The 16,263-nt window shown below is 43.6% G+C and overlaps 1 protein-coding gene across 6 annotated transcripts in view; it reads right to left on the reverse strand.

Moving 5' to 3' along the window:
• Window positions 1-15,917, reverse strand: part of TRPC5 (transient receptor potential cation channel subfamily C member 5) — a 174,930-nt gene extending 159,013 nt beyond the window's left edge. The window contains exons 1-3 of one of the 6 annotated variants that reach the window (XM_083485024.1): window positions 15,134-15,917; window positions 14,437-14,558; window positions 1,133-1,251 (exon numbers count right to left, since the gene is read on the reverse strand). The gene's annotated coding sequence lies outside the window, so the exon portion shown is untranslated. The remainder of the gene's footprint in view (window positions 1-1,132; window positions 1,252-14,436; window positions 14,559-15,133) is intronic. The other 5 variants (XM_083485026.1, XM_083485027.1, XM_083485025.1 and 2 more) reach the window with 5 other exon arrangements.
• Window positions 15,918-16,263: the final 346 nt, after the last annotated feature.

The raw sequence follows: 16,263 nt of genomic DNA on the forward strand, positions 1-16,263 counted from the left end.
TTTCCACTGCTAGATTCAGCTAAGAAATCTGGGGTGTTGTTGAATCCACTGTTCTCTAGGCTCCCTCCTCTCAACAACTTCTTCTGCTCCTGTATCCTCTTAATTTTTTCTTACTTTGTCAAATTTAAAAAAGTCCAAGGAAAACCAGCAATTCTCTTCCTGCTCAGATTTTAATCTAAGATGGAGGATTTAGAAACTTCTAAAGCTTTCCTCTCCTTTGAGGTGGGCTTTAAAAGAAGCCTCTGATTTCCTTTTCTGAACCTGACACTGAAGAATTTCACTGGCACCTCAAATTTTGAAGCGGGGGCAGGGGAAGCTACTTCGGCAAAATCAGAGGGCAGAAGAATGTAGTCAGTCCCCCATGGGTCCTCCAGGCACCACAGCCCCATTCAGGATTGAATGCCCTGTGGTTTAGTTTTCAAAAGGGAAATGAACAAACAAATAAATAAAGATGGTAGATAATTTAAGCAAATACTTTAAAATGTAGCATCAGTGAAATGTGCCACTCAAAGTCTGAGCCTCAGTATTTTTAAAAAGGGAATACAGTAGAATCAATACAGTGGTACCTCTGGTTACAGACACTTCAGGTTACAGACTTTGCTAACCCAGAAATAGTACTTCGGGTTAAGAACTTTGCTTCAAGATGAGAACAGAAATTGTGCGGTGGTGGTGTGGTGGCAGCAGGAGGCCCCGTTAGTGAAAGTGGTACCTCAGGTTAAGAACAGTTTCAGGTTAAGAACGGACCTCTGGAACGAATTAAGTTCTTAACCCGAGGTACCACTGTATTCCTAAGTCTCATTTCTTAAAACTATCTTCTTTATAGAATAAAAGGTCCCGATATGGGATGGGGTGAAATTTCATTAAATAAGTAAGTATCAGCTCCATCAGTGGGAGAGGTGAGAAGCTGAGCCACCTCCACTGGCTCTGCTGTGACAGGCCAGCCCCACTAGGCCTGCTCTCCCCTCAGCTGTCATCTGGAGGCATTCATTCCCCCAGACTGCCTCAGTGGGAGAGACAGGAAGCAGAAGACTCACTCCATCACATTTGTGAAGAGCCCAGCTCCATCAGGCACCTCCTGCCCCTGAGCTGGGCCAACTGGGCATTAGAGGAGCATCTGTTTAAAGACTAGTGCCTGAGCTTTGGTTTTGATTTTCCTCTTCCCTCCCTGTCCCCTTTTCCTTCTATGTTGTGGGGTTTTAGGTTGTAAGCCTGCGGGAAGCCTTTTTTGCTGAAGAGAGGGGTACAAGTGCTCTAAATAAAACAAACAAACAAAATGTTTAAAAGCCATATGGTTAGAACCATTAACTAAGTTAACCCCTCCCCTACTTCTTATTACTTGTGTGGTGGCATGAACATTGTGGACATGGAACAGAAGGGAAATAATTTCTATCTGGCCATGCCTTTTTGCGTATGTTGGCATTCTATTCAAACTGCAGACAAGAAAGTGCAAATCGAAGAACAACAATAACGACAAAAGCCCACCCCATTTCCAGCACCATGTGAAAATCCCCTTGCTTGCAAGTCCTACTGATTTTTGTAAACTGAATTCATCAATGCCACATCTAATCATTTGCATTTACTGATAACCAAGGTAATGAATTTTCATAACCTCCCCCCGCCACACTTCTAGCCTTGCCCAAACAGGTATAAGTTGTTGCTATAAAAATATTCACTTGGTATGTTTTGACATCTTATGCTGACAACGAGTATTTTCATGGTTTATTAACTTTCTATTGTCTGACCTCTGAATTTCCTCTGTGAATGTAAAGCAGTTGGGGGGGGCATTCCTTTTCCTGCAATTTCCCACAACCAGCAAGAAGAAGCAAATCTTAATAAACTCTACCTGCTGCACAGAGAAAAATTCTCCCTGGTCTTTTTCAAGTATGTTTAAGTATTCTTAAAATTAAATTTGTGACAATGAAACCTTTTCTGACCACAGATCTTGAATCTTTTTTGGGCTGAGTGGGGCACTTGAGACAAACATTCTACATGCAGTAGGTAAAATGAGCAGGATTGAAGGTTATAATCCATTAAATGTGCCTCTGGAGGAATTAAAGGATCCTGCTTTTAGAGTGTAAAGGGTTTGTATGTTTTGAACCATGACCAAACCCTGTTATCTTACCCCCGGTGCAGATGCTCAGCTGACCTCACAAACCAATGGTGATTTGCCAAGCCATAAAAAACTTTTCTTTCCAAGCCAACTGCTCACGCTGAACAATTTTTTGCCTTTACCAGCTTAATCTGGTATCTAACCACAAGCTGATCTGTCACCATGCCTCCAGCCTTTGATTCGTGTTTGCTTGATTTGGTACCCAACCTCTGCGACATCCATGACCATGCATTCTGCCTTGGGACCAATCTGACCAGCACCTGCCTATCTGTGTCAAACTCAGATTTTACAGATGCCTGTTGCAAAGTTAAGCCGGGACTAACAGTGTTAATACCATATCAGTGTCATAGGGACAAAGCATTCACCTCCTTTTGCCCGATGCCAGAACTCCTCAGATAACTGAGCACTTAGCAGAACTGTGTTTTAATTCTGAATTAATTAATTAACATCGAAAGCTTCACTGTTTATGTGGCTCAGGACGTTAAGGCATCAGATCCTTTTGTATAAACAATTATCTGCCCCAGTTGCATAAACAAGTGATGCAATGGAAGGGCGGGGTCTGCTTGGTTTTACCAACAACAAAAGGGGTGCAGAATTCAGTGGCATAGCGTGGGTTGTCAGCACCCGGGGCAAGGCAAGTAATTTGCGCCCCCTAACCCGTGGATTTGCGCCCCCTAACCCATGGATTTGCGCCCCCTAACCCTAACCCCCAGATGTTGCGCCTGGTGTGGCCGGCCCCCCCTGCACCCCCCACGCTACGCCACTGGCAGAATTCCTCCACCACCTCCACACAGGCTGATCTCACTTTGTGGGTAGTGTTTGCTTAACCAGAGCAATACCAGCAGCACTGACTCCAGGTTTGAAGGAGTCCTGAGGAAAGTGTCATGCAGTGGCCCCTCCTCTGCATCAGTGGACCCTGGCGAGCTTACTTGGTAGTGGAGAGCAACACTTTTCTGAGTAGTGCAAGATGGTAGCATCTAGTTCCCATTGCAACTTATGGAGCAATGCTACACTGGGACACCATAGGGAATTAAAAATTGGAGCTAAACTTTAAATGAGCCAGAGCAGGCATCACCAGATTTTACTGGAACCCTGGCAACTGGTCAAGGATGCCAAGTGCTCATTTTAGACCTTGATATCAAAAGTGCATTTGGTTGGCAGAGAGGAGCTGCAGGGCATCAAGGATCAGACAGGGGGAGTGTTCTACACTCCTTACCCACCTGTCATTCCTCCCCACCCCCCAAAAAATTGGACCATGCCACCTTTCACTTCCTCCATGATTGTGACAGGTCTATTTTGAACCTGCCCAAGCTTTAAAGATCTGCCCCAGATTAGCCCAATCCATGAACTGATTTGGGACAAGATCCAGGTTGGACCCTGTGTTTCTGGGATCAACCCAGGTCAGTTGTGGCCAATCTGGGGCCTCAGATAGGTTGGAGTGTATGCTCCTAACAGTAGTTTGGCTGTGATGGAGCAACCAAATCAAGATGCCATCTTGGAGGGAGAACAGGAAGCACCAGTTGCTCATAGAATCACGGGTGCTGGAGCATCTACTGCTCCACATCAAATTATCATTCTAGAGTTCCTGAGGGATTTTTCAGAAAGCAGGAGGAGATCACACACACACACAAACACACCATTCTGAAATCCAAAAGATAGACAAGACTTGGAAAAACTGATCCAGGCTAATTGCTGACCATCACACATCTAACATCAATGCAAAATGCAGAACCAAGCTTTCAACACATCCTGGCACTTATATTCTCTCTTAAGAATAGCCCCCTCTGTATCTCACATATTTGTGTGATCTCATTTACTTAAAGAATTTGAAGGCTTTACACAGGGAGACCATGGATCTAAGTGTTTTTAAAGATGTTGAACAACATAGGGCCCAGGACAGGCATAATTAATTAATTAAGCAAGTTATAGTTCCATAGCTTCCCTGCATACAAAAATAACAAGGTCGGAAAAAAATCTCCAGGTGCTTCAAATGAATTTTTCCCCCCCAGGCCCAACATGTTTTGAAACAGGTCCTTCTTCACGGGCATATTTTAAGCAGTGATTCTCACCAAACGAATGGGACGTTATCAATTTAACTGCAAACACCTGAAGATTCTCTCTCTCTCTGTGTCTCTCTCTCTCACTCACACTCACACACACACACACACACACACCCTTGCCTTTTGTGTATTTGCCAGTTTTATGGTTGCTTTCCTTCCCTGCATGCAGCTGCTGCATTTGCATTGACAACTGGAAAACAAGCGTGTGATCCTCAGGGAACCAGATTGTTCCCTAGGAGCCCCCAGTTGCTGAACCCTATCCTAGTGCTTTACACTATGCATTTCAGACTTATTAGGGATCAATAAAAAATGGCCAGCAAAAAAAAAAAGGTCTGCAAAGGACAGCATGCACATTAACCATCTTGCCCTAGGGCTGTTTTGGGCAGTGCTGTTCCTCTGCTGTTTGATTCAGTGCTTTGCTGAAATCTGTCCTCCGGTTTCTTGAAGGTTTTATTCCCCTGCAAAAGCAACTTCGTTTTTTCTGTGTCTCAGGACACTTTAGAATTCTGCTCAGTGTGTGGCTTTCAGCTCACCTGGTTTTTATGGGGTGGGCAAGGGCAGCCTATATATTTTTCTTTCCAGTAAACATTTATCCAGCACCCCAAAGACTCCTAAGCTGCCTGAACTCCCTGATCTGAAAAAGCCCCATGGGAGAAGTCGCCTCATTAGGTCTTCCCCTGGGCTTTGATCGAAGCATAAGTACCCAGGAAGCCCGCAGTGTGCAGACCACTGGTGAATTGATTTGTAGAATGGAAGGAAGGACACTCACAATTACCCCCAGCCCCCTCAAATGTAAGTTAGGTACATGAAAACCCTTGCATATAACCTGAGAAATATCACTGAAATTTTATCTCCTTTTATCATTCTTGAGTGCAATTTGTTTTTGCATTAATAGGGAGATGAATGGTCACACACACACCCTGCCCCCAAAAAAGCAACTGAAAAAAATTCAGCACAGGATTTGGTTTCAGGACCTTGTTGTTGCAGAAAAGCAAATTAGCAAAAAAGCAGGTCTTTACTGCCAATTCATGTGTACCCGATTCAGTTGTAAGAATAGCTGCATTATTACATTACAGCACAATGTTGCTTCAGCTGTGAAACTATGAATGGGTTTGTTCCATTTTTGTTTCTTAGCTGATTTAATTCCTAAGACAACTGCTTTGCCATATTGTAAAAACATGTGTTTGGCTTACATCTTTTAAACAGATAATTAATTGTGGTTTATAGATTAGTACCAACAAATCAGTTTTTAAAATAAAATAAAAAGCTACCTAGCTGTGTGAGTCTTGGAAAGACATAGATTCTGTTTTGCCATGGCATTTTTCTCTGCTTTCCCCCTCCCATCTGACGATCCAAACCATCATGCAGTGGTAAATTCTGAAGTGCAGACATGCTTTGTGGCAAGTCTCTTGCACATGCCTCCCATAGCCATGCTCCTGGGCAGCAAAGAAAAAAACATTCCTTGCAGACATAGTCCAAATTGAGCCCATTCTATACCATTGTCACTATCCATTCATTACGGTCAACATTACGGAAATCAGTACACAGATTTCCTAATATATAGGACAATTACCAAAAAGAAGTTTGACACAGTGACATCATCTCAGTTATGTAATAAACAACAAATAACCTCTGGGAAGCCTCTGGGTGTTAGGGCAGGGCACTTGATGCAGCTGGGTTCCAAATCCTGAACTGAACTGGGCCCCTTTGGATCAGTATAGGGTTCAGCAGCACATCACTTCAGGTCAAAATAGGTCCACCCAGAGGGATCCGTGCTATCAAAAGGTGGTGAGGTCTGTTGGTGAGAAGGTGCTCGGCTGAGGATCTTTGCACCTGGGCAGGCTCAAATAGTTATGCACATTGCTTAGAGATATTTGTTATATTGATACCTTTAGGTGGGTGAACTTGTTAACAACTCAGTGATGGGTGGGGTGCTGAAGGGTTTTGTCCTGGGCCCGTTGTTATTCAATATTTTTATAAACAACTTCTTTGAATAAATTAAGGAGATGCTCATTCAATTTGCAGATGACACCAAACTGGGAGGGGTAGGCAATGCCACGGGAGACAAGATCAGGATTCAAGGTGACCTTAACACATTGGAGAACTGGGCCCAAACTAACAAAATTAATTTCAATAGGAAAAAATGTTAGGTTCTACACTTAGGCAGGAAGAACCAGTTGCACAAATAAAAGATGGGGGTCACCTGGCTTACCAGTAGTATATATGAAAAGGATCTACAAGCTTAACCTGAGTCAACAGTGTGATGCAGCAGCAAAAAAGGCTAATGCTATTCTAAGTTGCATCAACAGTAGTGTCCCAATTAAGTGAAGTAATAGTACCACTCTATTCTGCCTTGGTCAGACCACACCTAGAATACTTTGCCTAGTTCTGGGTGCCACAATTTAAGAAGGATGTTGACAAGTTGGAAGGTGTGCAGAGGAAGGCACTCAAGTTTAGGGCTGCCAGAATTTCCTAGACATAGCTGGAATTTGGCTGTCAGAAATAGTGCCTGGGCCAGATAGTGATAGTGGCCAGATAGGGTACTGCAGCTTCTTAGCTTGGCCATGACAGTAACCCTGAGGCAGTACCTTCAACCTTTTCAGACCCAGGACCCACTTTTAACCCAAGCTTTTATTTGTAGACTCATTTCTTATTCTTTTACCATATATTTACATAGTAGTAGTGTTCCTGTTGTGACTCACCTTGTATCAGCCCACAGCCCACGAATGGGTCTCAGTCCACCAGACAAATGCCCTAAGGAATGCCCTACCTGGCTCTACATATAACTGATGTCCCAGGATTGGTTCCTCAGTTTGAACAGGTTGCCTTCCTGATCTGAAATCTGGCTACTAATTTGACCATGACTGTGGTGGAATCTAGACACATACAAAAAACACTGTGAAAAAGCTTTTTTAATAAACACGTTTTGCCTCTGACCCTGCTCTCAGAAGCTTGTCTAGAAGGGAATGTGACCCACAGACTGAAAAAGTTTCCCACCCCAGTGTAACAAATCAAGTCTAGGATATGGAGCTGCATGCACTTTATGGCCTCAGTGGTCTCCAAACTATTTTCAAAGAGGGCCAGATTTGAGGAAGGGATTTTACCCCAGGAGATAAACTGCTACAGGGGCCAGATTAAACTGACCAGCGGGCTGGATTAGGGCCCCGAAATGGATTTTGGGCATGCCTGGCCTCAAGGGATTGAAGACCTGGAGATCCACTTTGGCTACGCTTTTCTCCTACCTGGCAAAGACTGAAGCAAAGACTGCCCAAGTCTGAATGTGGGAGGGAAGAAGAGTTCGTTCCCATCAGTGGTGCAGCTAGGAAATCTAATTGCCTTATCCTTTAGATGGCCATGTGTAATTGCTTTAGTCGTGAAGCACACAATTCATATTTCTCTCATTTCCTGCCCACTTTCCTGGTTGTATCATGCTTTACAATTGTTTTTACACCCCTGATACACTGGAGCAGAAAGAACAGTTCATCAACACTGTTTTTTCTCTGAGCATGTGCAGTTTCACATTATAAACTCACTTAACACAGAGTACCATCATGACTTTAGAAATAAATTGGGATTTGCTTCTGCTGCCCTGTTGGTAAATGCACTGATGCTCAAAAAAGCACTATTTTGTTGTAGAAAAGGGTAAGGTGTTTTAAAAGGATAATAATAATAATAATAATAATAATAATAATAATAATAATAATAATAATAATGCTGTATATATGGCCATTACATGCAGGCTGCCTACCCCTGATTATTTATTTTTATTTTATTTATTGCATTTATATTCCACCTTTTCTCACAAGTTGCTCAAAGTGGCATACAAGGTTCTCTCCCACCTCATGCCATCCCCACAACCACCCTGTGAGGTAGGTTTGCCTGAGAGGCAGTGACTGGCATAAGGTCACCCAGTGAGCTGAGCAGCTGAGTGGAGATTTGAATCTGGGTCTCCCAGGACCTAGTCTGACACTCTGACCACTAAACCACACTGAATCTATAAAGTATACATTCTAAGGTATGTGTGCTTTAAAATAAGAAGAAAGGATTCTGTGGCAGCTAGTGAGAGCCGCAGTGGGGTGGCTCAGGTGCTGAGGCCAAGCCCATTTGCTTCTGTACTGCCCTCTGGGTGGTTGTTTGTGGTGGATACACTGGTCTGTGGAGATTAGCCTTGATGTACCACCAATTCCTATCAGCATCCAGGAATTCAAACCTGGACCAGAATGTGTTTGCTTCATGTGGAGTGTGTGCTTTCCAACAACTAGCTTTTTGAAGAAGATGCACCAACATCCCAACTGCAAATGAAAAGGACTCTGGCTGCTGAATATTTGAGCATGATTTTTTTTTTTTTTTTTTTTTTTTGGCTTTTCTGAAACTGAGGGACACTTTGCAGATCATATCACCGCAAGTGCCTTCTCCCTGAATATGGTGCACACACACCCCCTCCCCCGGCTCCCTTTCTCTGTAGCCAAAAATGATTTACATGTTTGTTTACTCCGAGCTACATTCATCTGAGTCATTCAACACCCTCTCCCGCTAGCACATTACAATGAATTCTGAAGTAGCGTATCTGCGAGAGAATATTGTGGCACTTGGAATATTTTAGACTGAATCTCAATTTCTTGGCTGTGTCTCCCTGCTGGTTTTTCGGCTGGCTCTCTATTTGATATCTTCAATGATATTTCGGATAGCTGACGGTTCAACATTCTGTTTGTCAATCAGAATTCACTGATACTTTATCAATGAATCCTGAGTGAAAAACAGAGTGTTGAACTGCTGCTACCTTCATGTAGGGTTGGGGATTAGGGATGGGGAAAAATTCAGCTCAGTTTGCATTCAAAAGTGAGCCCACCTAAGTCTCACTTTCTGAAGCGATACGCAAACATAAACACTGCCAACGTCTGAAATGTGCACTTCTCCGAATTTTGCAGTGTACTTCTCCAGCCAAGTAACAATGTCCATGCTAAAGTAAAGTGTGCATATGGAACGCATGCAGTAGAAAGAATAATGCATTATACTATGAGGAGTTGCTTTGCACATTTTTTAAAGGCAAAATGTGCATATTAAGAGACATTTATACTAAAATGAATTTTCACATGGACTTTTTTAATATTTAAAAAGGATTCTTAAACAAATATATGGGAAACTGAACTGAAGATTGGCAAAATGAGAAACTAATACAGATTTGCTCATCCCTTTCTCAAGCTGAACCACCAGGCTAGAGACAGTAGCCCTATAGGACCAGCTCATAAGAGTGTGGTATTGGGGCTTTAATTTTCAAGATGGAGTTGGGGCTCATCAAAGGAACTGCCTTGCGGATAGTGTTGGAAGGGTTGTAGCAAGAGAAGGATTGAAGAATATAAAAACTGTGAGGGTATGTGTGACTTGAAGGAGTAAAGGCAATATTTACCTCTGCAAGTGAAAGAAGGGGGAGTAATTAGGAGAGCAGACCCAGGTGAGAGCCTGGGAGGGACTTCACAAGTGAGATGTGTGGTTAGCTGTTGTATTCTATCATTTTACTTGTGTGCCAGGAATTTTTTTCTCTCCCATTCAGTTTTAAGCTGTTGAATTAGATTGGCTTGTTTGTATTGTTTTATATAACGTTGTGTGGATTTAGGATTGTATCCAATGTTAGCCCTACTCCAGAGTAGACCCCTTGAAATTAATGAACTCAAGTTAGTTATATTCATTACTTTCAATGGGTCTACTCTGGAGTAAAGCTAACATTAGATATAGCCCCCTTTCTCTGCATTTGTCGATACTGTGATTATTTTTAATTGTTCTTGAGATGCTTTTAATTTTTCTATTTACATTTGTTCATTTGGTTTGTTGTGAGCCATTTGGGGCACATTTAAAAAAAAATTGTGGGGGATTGGCAGACAAATAAACAGGTGGTGTTCATCATGGCCAGGTTCACAATGGATCTCCAAATGCCTGCTGGTTGCAAGGACATTCTACTGAAGAATGCTAGATTAAGTCCCCCACTCCAGCCTATCCAGAAAGGTACTAATTAATGCTTTTAAGCAAGAGGATATACTCAAGAACACAGAATAGCTATGTTTAACTGTTCCAAGAGCTCAAATATTCACTCTAGTTTTGCTTAAGCACATGGAATTCTATTTTTAAAAATTGATAGACTGGCCAATTTATCCATATCTTAAAGTACAAGAAAAAAAGAGCACATAATGAAAATTCTTGCAAAATCATATCCATCCTTACTCTGGGAAATATTAGATTGGGGGAAAGAGTCCTCTTTCTCATTTCATTTCCATTTTAGTTCTTTTTCAGGATATGTGAATCAAGCCATTCATGAAGAATAAGTGTGTGCACATTGTTATTTTTAGTAAATGTTGCTTCGGAAGAACTGATATCTCCTGGAGGATCAAATGCAATATTTTAAATTATACTGCAAGGAACATGGAGATATGGAATTGGTGGCAAATTTATTGACAGCTTCTAAAAGAGAACTAGCAAAGCCATGGGAATCTTCAAATGCTACGTTGGTAGAGGAACAGTTTTTAAAAGTCATGAAAAATTCACTAAATCATGACAACTGACTTTGATAGAATTGAAGAATTCGTTTTTTAAAAACTCTGTCAAGAAATAGTGACTAAATATGTTAATTACTCGGTGAAACTTTACTTGTATGGAAGGCTTGCAACCTTTGTCTCCTCTTACGTAGTTTAATAAGTTTGGGGAAGAGCCCCCATTTGGAAATTTAATTTAAAACCAACAAAGTGGAAAGCAGTGGTGTTGGTTACTGTTGTTGTTATTGTAATTAATTCAATTTATATCCCACCCTTCCTCCCCAAGGCCAAAAAATGGAAGCATTCCCAATGCCCTCAATATTAAGCCTATTACGATTTTTAATTTGTGTGGCAAATACATATTTAAAGTGATGACCCACAATTTTGGATTAGTCTTAGTAGCTATCCAAGAACTCTGCTCAAATTTTCCCAAGAGGGTGAGAATAGGGTCTCCTCCCTGATCTCATGCTAAAACCACTCCGTATCACTTCGAAAGCTCAGAGCACCTGGAAGCAGTTGAATGACTTCCAAAGCCCATAACCTCTTACCCTCTTTGCCAGCTTGGAGGGTTTCATGGTGCCTCCGAAACTAATCACAAATGCAGGAGCAAAAATACCCCTCCTGGCTCCAAGCTGATGGGAGGAGGATCATCTGTTTCAAGTAGAGGGCAAAGGGAAGCTCAACTTGGAAAACAAATTTCTAATCCCCTGAGATAGAAACAAAGTGAATGTTTAGGGAAAACACCAAGATTCTGCAGTCAAGATTTTCTAGATCTTCCGCACATCAAATCAACAGCAGTAGCAGGATGCGTTATAACAATTTGGTGTCTTATTTTTTCACAGCTCAAAACCAAGCCAACACCTGGGCTCTTTCATTATGGGGAATATGTGCGCAACACAATATCTTAAATTATGTGGGCTACATTTCCCTGATAACTTACTCATCCATTTATTGTTGGCATAGTGAGAGGAACAACAATAGCAAAGAATAACTGCAAATCAAAATATGAGAAGAGAGGGGACATGAAGAGCCCATGTTTGTGTCAACAGAACCATGTACTTGCTCTCATATATAGATGCAGTTAGTGCTCATTAGGTGAGCTGAAAGGAAAATAATGATGTTTCCTTTACCTACTACTTAAGCACTTCAAATTAAAAGAACAGGATGTGAATATTCAGAGAGAGAACAAATGAGCACGTGTCTCTTTTCTTCCCTGTGCTTTTTTATTCAGTATAATAAAGCTAAATTTCCAAGCCCTTGTAGATCCGCATATATAGAAAAATGGTACAAGTTTTGGATTCTTTTATTTCAGGCTTTAGGGAAAGAAATCAACAGCATAGTGGCTTCTGCTGCAGCTTGATATCAGCAGTAAGCATGTTTTGCATTTATACAGCACTTCTCTTAAAACCTTCTTCCAAGAAAATGAGTTTGGAATCCATTCTGCATCCTAGTTTATTGTCAACTACACAGGAATATACAATGTCCCTGAATTTCAGCCACTTTACAAAAAAAATTATAAGAAAACCAGCTGAACCTCCAGTTCAGTTTTTTACCCCAGATAATGTCAGCCCATTTTAGGTGTTTTTTGTTTAAAGCCCCATGTTGTTTTTCCAGCAAAATCTGATCCAAAGAAGGATATAAGTGCCATTAATCTGACATGACACACATGTCTTTGGTGGGAACATTTGAATTGGCTTGGGGTAAAGAACCCCCTTCCCAAACTTCATGTGTCAGTTTCATGCTACTCCATATCAATTTCATACTACACTGGAAATCACTTGGGATAGAAAAATATCCCATGAAACTGGCTATGTCCAATTTTTAGTTTTCTTGAAAGATGATTAAGAAAACCAGCATCAAAGTACGGCAACAAAATTTTGCATGGGGAGAAATAGCAAAGCATCAGAAAAACAAAAGATTTGCCAAAGGTCACTTGGGAAGTCTTAATCTTTGCTGGAAAGAGAAAACAGATATTGTGGCCTTGACAGATCTACAGAAAATGAACCCCTACACTTTCCCCCTAAACTTTCCACTCCATTACCACTACTTGGACACTGCACTAAACATGTCTGGTTTACATTTCACCTGATGCAATGTTTACTTTGGCTCCTGCTGCTCCAGAAAGGTTCTCAGACAAAACTAGATTTGATGGCAACAGTAGAAATAGGCAGAACAGCAAATAAAGTTCAGGCCAATGTCCCCTTTGATTCAGCCTGGGACACAAAAAGAAGTCCGTGTAGTTTCCAAGTAGCCCAAGAGAGCACCAATTATGATAAGAGCACTGGTAGCAAGAGCCTACGTGTTTGAATCATCTGTGTCAATAACACTAGCAAGGAGTTCAAATGCTTGGAAACTGTTGAAGCATCAGAGGGCAGCAGTTAAATCCCATGTATCATGAAATCAAATAGAGGTGAACAGTCATTGAAATCTTAAAGAAGTAGTGTGTGCATTTTAAAATGTCAGAGAGAGCTCACAAATGGCCGAACAGCTGGCAACCGAGGGTAGAGGAGAAGAGAACTGCATCTGATGTGCAACCTTTAGAGCACAGAATACCTCCCAATGACATCATGTCTACCTTTTGGATTCCAATGGTTGTGTGTGTGTTTCTCTCTCACACAGAGGGAGACAAAACACTAAAAATACACACACCCCTTCATTCTTCACTTGTATAAATATAGGTGTGTATTTATACAGGCAATTAACCTGTGCCAGGGATAAAATCCACACCGCATTAAACAAAAATTGAGCGCACAGTTAAGCCTACTATAAATTAAACACTGTCACTTAGATTTAAGACCTTGCAATTCCCTGCCCCCTCTCTGGTAATAAAATTCAAAGGAGTTGGCACCTTTGCAAGTTTGCGCAGCCTCCTGAGCTGTCCTGAATGGAGGCCAGTTTGGCAATGCGTGGCCACTTTGGTTTTTCTAACTGCTGCAGCAGCGAGAGTGCCCTGGTGAAAAAGTCACATTCACTTCCCTGCTGACTTCCCTGCTTCAACATATTTTCTGGCTACATGCATATCAAAGGGAGAGGGGAAGAGACCTGCAGCCTCCCCTCAATCCCGCTTCCTTTGCTGTGACAGGTGTTGGATTTACAGTTCTCTGAGGGCAAAACAGTGTCTGAGAGGGAGACTTGAGGCACTCAGCATCCTGGGAGAAGGGGCGGAGGAAGCCCAGAAAGCAATCATACCAGGTCTTTAAAAAGGAGAGGGAGAGAGAGGCTGGTTTTGAAGCCCAGGTCCTTGCGAGGGTATGAGCAAATCATAAAACCAAGCCAATCTCGTCCCTTTTACCCTAGATGGCCTTTCAGAGATCTTCAGCAGCAAAGAGGGCTTCTTCTCAAGGGCCTTTGCAAGCACTACAAAAGCAAATCGAGGGCTGGTGCTGGACCAGTTGGCAAGGCTCTGCACCCAGTCTTCTGTCTGTGAGGGGTGCATCCTTACAGCACCTGTTCCTCCAAACACATGTTCTATCTCATCCACACATTACATTTTTAGGATGCACACTTACAAAATAAATGATGTAAGTGTGCCCCAGAACAAAGTCACATGTGAAGCAGCACACATCTTTTCTCTTTCATCGGGTCGATTCTTTTCCCCCTCCTCTCTTTTGGAGACCACAACAACAGCCTTTATTTCAAGGTGCAACCCCACAAAGCAAAGTGTTGCTTTTGTACCACAGTCCAGGTCAAACATAGCTGCTCCATAAGGGCAGATGTTGGCTGCAATCCCATCCCCACTTACCTGGGAGTAATTCAAATGGACTCACTTCTGAGAAGACATGCATAGGATCGCGCTGTTAAAGGAGTTGTAAATCCTCTGCACACTTGCTTGGGAGTCAGTCCGGTTGAATTAAGATGGATTTGCTTTGGAGTAAGAAAACAAAACAGAAACATGCTTCCTACAAGGTCTGTCTGCCTTGGGAATGGTAGTGTCACCCACCCCTTCCCTCTTTTTTTGTTGTGCACCATATTCAGAGGTGCGATTTCGAGGACAGGGGGGGGGGGGAGCACAGAGAAATGAGATATCAGGTCGGTGCGCACCAGGTTCCACTGCTTATTCTTGGGGTACAGCTGCAATCCATCTGCACCTGTCTGCACCATTGCTCTTTAAAGAGCATTGGACTGTGACTGACTTTGCTCCCAGACCTTAAAGATTCAGGAGCTCCACGAGGATAGACACATGATCTGAGACAGACGATGGGGGGCTCCTCCTTCCCTCCCTATATTGTACCCCTAACTAAGCCTGAACCATCCCTAAACGGCCCCACCATGACCCCAACATTTAGCTCTCCTTTCCAGCCCACGGAGCACACATAGATCAGATTCATAGCAGACAAAGCAGATCCCCATAAAGGGGTTCAAAGCCCACTGCTTCCCTCCACACACGACCCCTCTTCTCCTCCTCCTCCTTCGCACCCCTCGAGCTCCAGCAGACTCACCTAAGCGAGAAACAACTGGGGCTCTACATGATCCGGACTGTGATCCTCAGGCTCCCTCGTGGGTGAGGCACGCTCCTCTTTGGCAGGGATGCAACAGCAGGAATAATAATCCAGCCCCCGTGGCCGTTGGGGTGGGTAGGGGAGACGGAGGAGCGCTAGGTGGGGGAAGAAGAGTCCCGCGGCTCCTTCTTCCACCGGACTCCTTTACTTGGCCCCACCAAACTTGCCCATCGGGCAACCAACCTTTAGACGTCACGGCATCTTCATTTTCCAACCCAGGTCCCAAGCCAAGCGGGCACAAGGTGCGGGAGGGAGAGAGAGGATGAATGGGGGGCTGTCAGGCAGACGCAGCCTTCGCTTCTTTGCGCTCTGGATTGGCTACAATCCCAAATCTCCTCCACAGCCGCCGCCACCTCCGCTGCTGCTCCTGGATTCCGGGTGTGATGGGGAGCAGAGAGCAGCAAAGGGTTGCTGGTGAGACTCCCGTCCCCTCCCGCCCGAAGACGAGCGATCCGTGTCACCACCTTAGCAGATGTGGGGGAGAGAGGCGCGAAACTGACTAGCGGTCTCGCCCGCAGCAGCAGCAGCCGCCGCCGCTGCTCGCTGGCTCCTCTTCCCCACCAGAGACGACCCCCCCGCCCCTCCAGTCCTTTCTCTGCCTGGACTGGGATCCAGCCCTCTCGGTCGTTTGCTCGCTTCTCTCTCACGGGGTTCTGGAAAACGCCATCGACAGAGGGGGTGGGGGTGCGCTCGGGCAGGAGGGGAGGAAGAGACTGTTTGCAAGCCCCAGCCCAAATCCACAACCCTCGCTTTGCTAAGAGTCCTTTTAAAGCGCACTCCCCCCACACCCCAGAAAGCCACCACAGCCCAAAACATTTAAAAAGAAAAGGAAGATCATGTTAGGTTCCTGGTGTGGGTAGCAGGGGTTATTCAGGTGGGGATGGTTATTGGTTTTGGTGTGTGTCTGTGTAAGAGGGAAGCCATATATTAGGGGTGGGGAACCTGTGGTCATCCAGGTGTTGTTGGCATTCATTACTCAGTAGCCCCAGCTAGCATGGCCAATGGTCATGGAGTCCAGCAACATATGGAGGGTACCACATCCCCCATCCCTCCATTCTTGAAGAAGTCAG

Source organism: Podarcis liolepis (assembly GCF_965112155.1).
Source record: "Podarcis liolepis genome assembly, chromosome: Z".
Classification (NCBI taxonomy): Eukaryota; Metazoa; Chordata; class Lepidosauria; order Squamata; family Lacertidae; genus Podarcis; species Podarcis liolepis.